The sequence below is a fragment of the Leucoraja erinacea genome, unplaced genomic scaffold (assembly GCF_028641065.1).
Source record: "Leucoraja erinacea ecotype New England unplaced genomic scaffold, Leri_hhj_1 Leri_1208S, whole genome shotgun sequence".
Lineage (NCBI taxonomy): Eukaryota > Metazoa > Chordata > Chondrichthyes > Rajiformes > Rajidae > Leucoraja > Leucoraja erinaceus.
In genome coordinates, this window is record NW_026575460.1 from 12689 (window position 1) to 19595 (window position 6907).

The following is a 6907-nucleotide window of genomic DNA, read 5'->3' on the forward strand; positions in this document are numbered from 1 at the left end:
ATTAGCTTATCAGCAGAAGCCAGACTGCTGGTAGAATAAAGTAACAATATACAGAACAGAGAGAAATTCTAGATAAAAAGTAGCAAACAGATAAAAACTTCAGCAGAAGGCCTTGGGAGTCTTTGACGTCAGGAGATGGTCCGAGACATTCCTGGATTTTCTCGTGGGAACGTGGGCTTTATGTTATGATTGGACGAAACTCGATGGGGAGACATGAGGTAGTGGCCATAGTGAAGAAGGGTATAAAGATAGAAAGCATCTCCACTTTCTGTGTGCCTCCAGGGGACATCAGAGGAGAGGCACCTATTCTGCAGAATATCTAATTAATAAAAACACTTCTTTGTCTGAATTTGTCTCAAGAGCATTTGTGATTTTTGAATCTCACAGTTACATTCATTATTTCCATTTGAACCATTTTAAAAAGGTCAACGCTTTTCTTTTTCCCCCCAAATTGTTTCCATAATTATTTATATTTGGATAATTCTTTGTGAAAAGATTATTGCATAAATGTTTAAAAACGTCGCGTTTATTAGTCGGCAGGAAGTAAACGGATTGACGGCGACACAGAGACGTGGGTCTTCTCTCCTCCCTCCTCCCTCTCTGTCTCCCCCCGCCCTCGCTCCCTCCCCCTCGCTCCCTCCCCCTTTCAGAGACATGGATCCCCTCCCCCCCCTCTCCTCACCTCTGAACATTAATAGCCCATTATTATCTGTTATTTGCACTTTTTATCAGTTTATTTATTCATGTGTGTATTTACGTATATAATGGTATAGGGTGATTTCACGGAAGGTCACTGGAGCGTAGATCCTGATCCACGTGACCGCAAAATTCAACTGCAGAACATGCGATACTTCCGGTACATGTTAGTGAATGAGAAAACACGCACTTCCACACCCGTTAAAAACATGGAAAACGGCCAGGTTTTGCGCTGCAATTTACTGTGCCAGTCGGGGTGACCGTGAGGCACAACTACCTAAATTTACAGTCCAAAAGAAAGATAGAAACTAAGGTAAATTCAAGAGGGAGCTGAAAGTGCAAAAACAGCGGAAGTGCTTAGTCGTGGAGATTTAAAGATCCAAAATATCGGGAATTATCGCGTTTGCTCGCTGCATTTCATCAAAAGGCATTATTGACTTTTTTTAATCTTTATTCATTTGTTATATGAAAATTTTTTAAAGTGAAAAATCCGTCAGTAAAATTGCAAAATCGCCCATGGTTCTCGGGTGGGTTTTAACCTTCCTATTCCCCACCCCCTCTTCTTCGCCCCCTCCTCTTATTTGCACTTTATCAGTTTATTTATTCATATGTGTGTATATATTTATATTATGGTATATGGACACACTGATCTGTTTTGTAGTAAATGCCTACTATGTTCTGTGTGCTTAAGCAAAGCAAGAATTTAATTGTCCTATACAGGGACACATGACAATAAACTCACTTGAAATTGAACATTGTGTCCATCCAGAATCAAGAGGAGAATGCACCCGTGGGATTGAACAGTGGGAGAGGGACAATTGTTGTGAGTTAGCGCATTGTTTAGATGCCGCAGGGAATAAGTTACAGCAACAGCCTGGGGACCATTGTCAGGGCAAGTCGAGGATCACAGCCGGGTCTCCCTCCCTCCGTGCAGGGTGCGGGTAGATCCAGCACGTGGCCTGACAGCAACCCGCTGATCGGAGCGTCTCATCTCCGTCATGTGGTTTGCCTTTTAGCAGACTGGGGGTGGTGACAGCTATGGGTGGAGGAAAACAGACAACACTTGATAATTCCATTATTTTGATTCATCACAGCTCCTCCAATGTCTTCGATGATGGAGCTCCTGGAAAGGTGTGATGATTCACAGCTGCTGGATTTGACAAATCATTACCGCCAGAGGCTGGAAGAGGCGATTCAAGAGGCGGTGGAGAATGTCATCTTCGTTCTAGCATACGAGAGATATTTCAGTGAGCAAGAGTACAAGGTAGGGAGAGGAATGGATGAGTAGGTAACTTCAGCTGATACTGAAATGTTTTCATGCACAAATATTGTGGGCCGAAGGGTCCATTCTTGTGCTGTCCTGCTTGTAATGAGTCGAGTCGTACACACGTAAATGTTACAACACACGTTTATTAAAGTCCACTCACTCACAGCATTCATCTGCATGGTGTCACGGTAACTAGCAGCTACTCACACTCATTACCAATAAACATAATATTACATAGTGACCAAGCAAAGATACTATAAACATAGTAAACACAACTTGTTCCCCCGCAACGATGATTACACTGTGAGAGGCATAACTGCAGTCGGGTCGAGTTTACTAAAATGGCGGAAGTTCCGCTCCGTTGCGTACTACATGTCAGTCCATTGGAATTTACAGGAGTGGTCTATCTTGCTCCATTCTAGTATCTTTGCTAATTACTTAAGCAGACTTCTGATAATATAAACCTCATAGTAGGCGGAGCTTCTACTAACAAGCACTAACAAACAATTGGTTAGTAAGAAGTAACCAATCTACACTTCTCTCTATAATTACAGCGCAGTCACAAAGAATATCCCGTAGAGCAGTTGACATCTAGAGCAGTGGATGCAATAGATGAGGTTGGAGGAGGTGCAGGTGAACCTCTGCCGCACCTGGAAAGACTGCTTGGGTCCTTGGATGGAGTCGAGGGGGGATGTAAAGCGACAAGTGTAGCATCTCCTGCGGTTGCAAGGGAAAGTGCCCGGGGAGGGTGTGGGAAGGGTGGGAAGGGACGAATTGACCAGGGAGTTACGGAGGGAGCGGTCTCTGCGGAAAGCAGACAGGGAAAGAGAGATGGGAAGATGAGGCCAGTGGTGGGATCCCGTTGGAGGTGGCGAAAATGTCGGAGGATTATCTGTTGTATGTGACAGCTAGTGGGGTGGAAGGTGAGGACAAGGGGGACTCTGCTCTTGTTACGAGTGGGGGGTTGGGGAGAGAGAGCGGAGTTACGGGGTATAGAAGAGACCCTGGTTAGAGCCTCATCTATAGTAGAAGAGGGGAACCCCCGTTCCCTGAAGAATGAGGACATCTCCGATGCCCTGGTCTGGAATCCACCAGAGTCATGTTTAATCTTCTCTGCCAAATGGATACAGTTGTCACCATCAACCCGCAGCAAGAGCGGGGGCCGCTGATGATAAAGTCACATCTGGGATCCTGCAGGTCCGGCTGTAATTCCCCCGTCCCCCACTGGGGGCAGCACCGGCCTGGTCGCATCAGCAGCAGCACGTACCCGGGTCACGTGACAGCGGGCAGGGTCGCCTCTGATGTCACCGCCCGGCCGGCCCGGGAAGCGTTGGGGTTTAAAGGGGAGGGCGGCCGTTTAAAGGGGAGGGCGGGGAATCGGCCAACAATATTCCGATCCCCAGGGCGGTGACGTTTACACCACGAGATGTTCACACGTCCACACTCAATCCGGGTCTGCGTTCCTGCAGCGACCTCAGTTTCTCCTTCCCGGTCGCACTGAACTTATTCCTCTCCAGCCTGAAACAGTCGAGGAATAAAGAGGAAATAAACAGATGAAACAACAGTGTCAATAACCGGGACTGGGGTTAATATTTCAACACCATTTACAGAACAAATTCACAGGAGAAAGAAGCCCGCGGATGGATGGATGGATCCCCTGATATTTTATCACATTAAACATTAACACAAACACTCACCTGATCAGCTCCAGTCTCGGGAGGTTCAGTATGAGGCGGCAGAGAGCGGGGACACATCGGTCTGTGAGGGAGTTGTATGTCAGGATCAGCCCCGTCAGTGAGCGGTTTGTACTGAGAGCGGAGACGAGATCCTCGGCTCCAGAATCTGTGAGACCGACACTGTCCAGCCTGGAGATGAGAGAGAGTGAGGGTGAGGGACACAGAGAGACAGGAGACGGTGCAAATCCCCAGTGTTTATCAGTGACACAATTACTGATCATATTAATGTTCAGTGTCAGACACCCAGTGAGTGTAAACACAATCTCTCACAGTCTGGGACTTACCCCAGTCTCTGTATTTTACAGTCCGGGTTCCTCAGAGCATCAGACACCAGTTTCACTCCGGAATCTCCCAGTTTATTCCCACTCAGGTACAGCCCCGTCACCGTGTGGTTTGTACTGAGAGCGGAGACGAGATCCTCGGCTCCAGAATCTGTGAGACCGACACTTGTCCAGCCTGGAGATGAGAGAGAGTGAGGGTGAGGGACACAGAGAGAGCAGGAGACGGTGCAAATCCCCAGTGTTTATCAGTGACACAATTACTGATCATATTAATGTTCAGTGTCAGACACCCAGTGAGTGTGAACACAATCTCTCACAGTCTGGGACTTACCGCAGTCTCTGTATTTTACAGTCCGGGTTCCTCAGAGCCGCAGACACCAGTTTCACTCCGGAATCTCCCAGGTCGTTGTCTCCCAGTCTAAACACAAACAGACAGAGTAAGAAACAAACCGATACAAACACCGGCCGCCTGGTGAGGCTGAGATAGATAACTTTCCCCAAACAGATAATTCTGGAAACACCTCAGCACATTATTGTGGATGTGGTGTTTGGTGACTTTCACCATTTATTCTCATTCCCCAACCGACCGACCGGGAAATGTTCCCCGTGCAGAGAACGGCGGCAGGCGGGCGGGCAACGCGCGCGTGTGATCCGGGGGAAGGGGTCGACCATCGGTGACCCGGGAGAGGGAGGGTAAAATAGGAGGGGTGCCCCCCCCCCCCCCCCACCCCGTGCACAGTGACGGCCGATCAGCCCCATAGAAGGGGTGCTGGACGGAATAACAAAATAGTGGAACAATTTTACAGTTCAGTGTTAGCGACAAACGGACAGTTACCTCAAGCACTGACACTTGTGCAGAGCCGGTCCCAGCCGCTGGAGACCTTCACACTGAATGCGGCAGTTCCATAGATCGAGGTGTTTGATTGTATCACAGAGCCTGATGGCATGAGACAGGACCGCACAGTCAATCGGGGTCAGTCCCAGTCCACTGAATGAAAGTGTTTCCACAGATCCCAGTGTCTGCTGAGCCAGTACAGGATTCTGAGACTCAAACAGGTAGTGCAGCGTGTTCAGGAGGCTCCGTTTACCAGCATCACTTCCTGTGTTTCTAGCCCGGCGTTTAACCTCCCCCTTCACCCAGTCAATCACTCGGCAGATTGTTTGATTAGGGAATTTACCCAGAAACTCCTTCAGGATCCAAGCTGCCCGTGGGGAGGAGAGACCAGCGACAAAACGGAGAAATACTTCAAATCGCCCGTCTGTCATGCCATGGGCTTCAATGAGGAGTGTCGTGATATCCCCGCGATCTACAGTCATGAATTGTGCGAGTGCGGCTACAAACTCTTGGATGGTGAGGTGCGGGAAGGTGTACACTACGCTCCGGGCTGAACCCTCTCTCTCCAAAAGTTCCATCAGGAACCCGGACAGGAACTGGGAAGGCTGCAGATTGTATTTGACCAAATCTTCATCTGTGAACACAATGTTCTTCTCAGCCACTCCAGTGAAGGCCATCTGACCAAGCTTCAGTAACACCTCACGGAGGTTCTCAATCTCACGGCCGTGGTTTTTCAGGATGTTGTAAATAAAGTAGCAATATAGTTGTGTGATGGTCTTGGGAACTCGCTGCGGGTCCCGGTGTGTTTGTGTGAAGAAGGGGCCCAGTGTCAGGACAAGGATCCAGCAGTAGGAGGGGTTGTAGCTCATGGTGTACAGGATCTCGTTCTTCTTCACATGTTTGAAAACAGCTGCTGCCACCGACTGATCTTCAAAATACCTGGTGAAATATTCCTTCCGTTCCTCACCAACAAATCCCAGGATTTCAACCCAGACACTGATCTCTGCCTTTTCCAGTAAATGTAACGCAGTGGGGCGGGTGGTCACTAGCACTGAACACCCTGGGAGCAGCTTGTGCTGGATTAAACTGTACACAATGTCAGACACGTCACACCACCACTCGGGATCTGGGCACTGGTGCTGAGGTTCTGTGTCTCTCCGACTGTCAGCAAAATCGATTCTGCCGTTGAATTCATCCAGACCGTCGAATATAAACAGCAAAGCCTCTGGGTTCTTCCAGACCTCTCCCAGGATATTCCCAAAGTAGGGATACTGATCCAAAATCAGTTCCCTCAGGGTTACTCTGCAGTTAAGTGTTCAAATCCTGGAATTTGAAACTGAAGACAAACTGGAAGTGTTGGTATATTTTCCCTGTGGCCCAGTCATGAACAATCTTTTGCACCAATGTTGTTTTTCCGATCCCCGGGACTCCGGTTACTGATGCTGAACTCCCAGATCGGGATATACTCCGGGAAAAGCTGTTGTGGAACAATTCATCAGTCCTGATTTTTTCCAGTTCTCCCCGGAGATGTTTCTCTTGCCATTCCTCATGGTCCCGACCTCTTGCCAGCAGCTCATGTTCCACCATTGTCCGATCTCGAACAGTGGAGATGATTGTGAGCTCAGCGTATCGATTAAGCAGCAGGAAATTCTTAACCTTCTCATTCATCAGGATGGTGTTCACGCTCAGTGTTTCAGTCTGTGTCCGCAGAGTGCCCTTGTGTTTCTGTTGAACATCTGTGGACATAGAGACAGCATGTCTGTATCTATTCTGGTGAAGGTGAAACAGCCAACATGTGTTCAGAAAAATTAATAGGGGGATGTTTTTAACTGAATCTTTGGAAAGTCACAGATCGAGAGGTTGAGAATGAACATTGGCCAGAAAATATTTCAACAACCAAATGTAATTCCGAATGTGTTTGCGTAAGCTTAAGGCAACATTGGCCGGTTTATTACTTAATGAAGATTGTTTCACGAAGCTACTAGTCCACGCCCTACTCTGCAGCGGTTATGGGGCATAAATATGGGCACTTGCTATTCTTCTACAGTTGTACAGGGCTCTGGTGAGACCACACCTGAAGTATTGTGTGCAA

General features: G+C 48.1%; 1 pseudogene; it reads right to left on the minus strand.

Annotated features, from left to right (window-relative positions):
* Positions 1-2011: 2011 nt before the first annotated feature.
* Positions 2012-6576, minus strand: LOC129715497 (NACHT, LRR and PYD domains-containing protein 3-like; annotated as a pseudogene).
* Between the last annotated feature and the right edge of the window lie 331 nt (positions 6577-6907).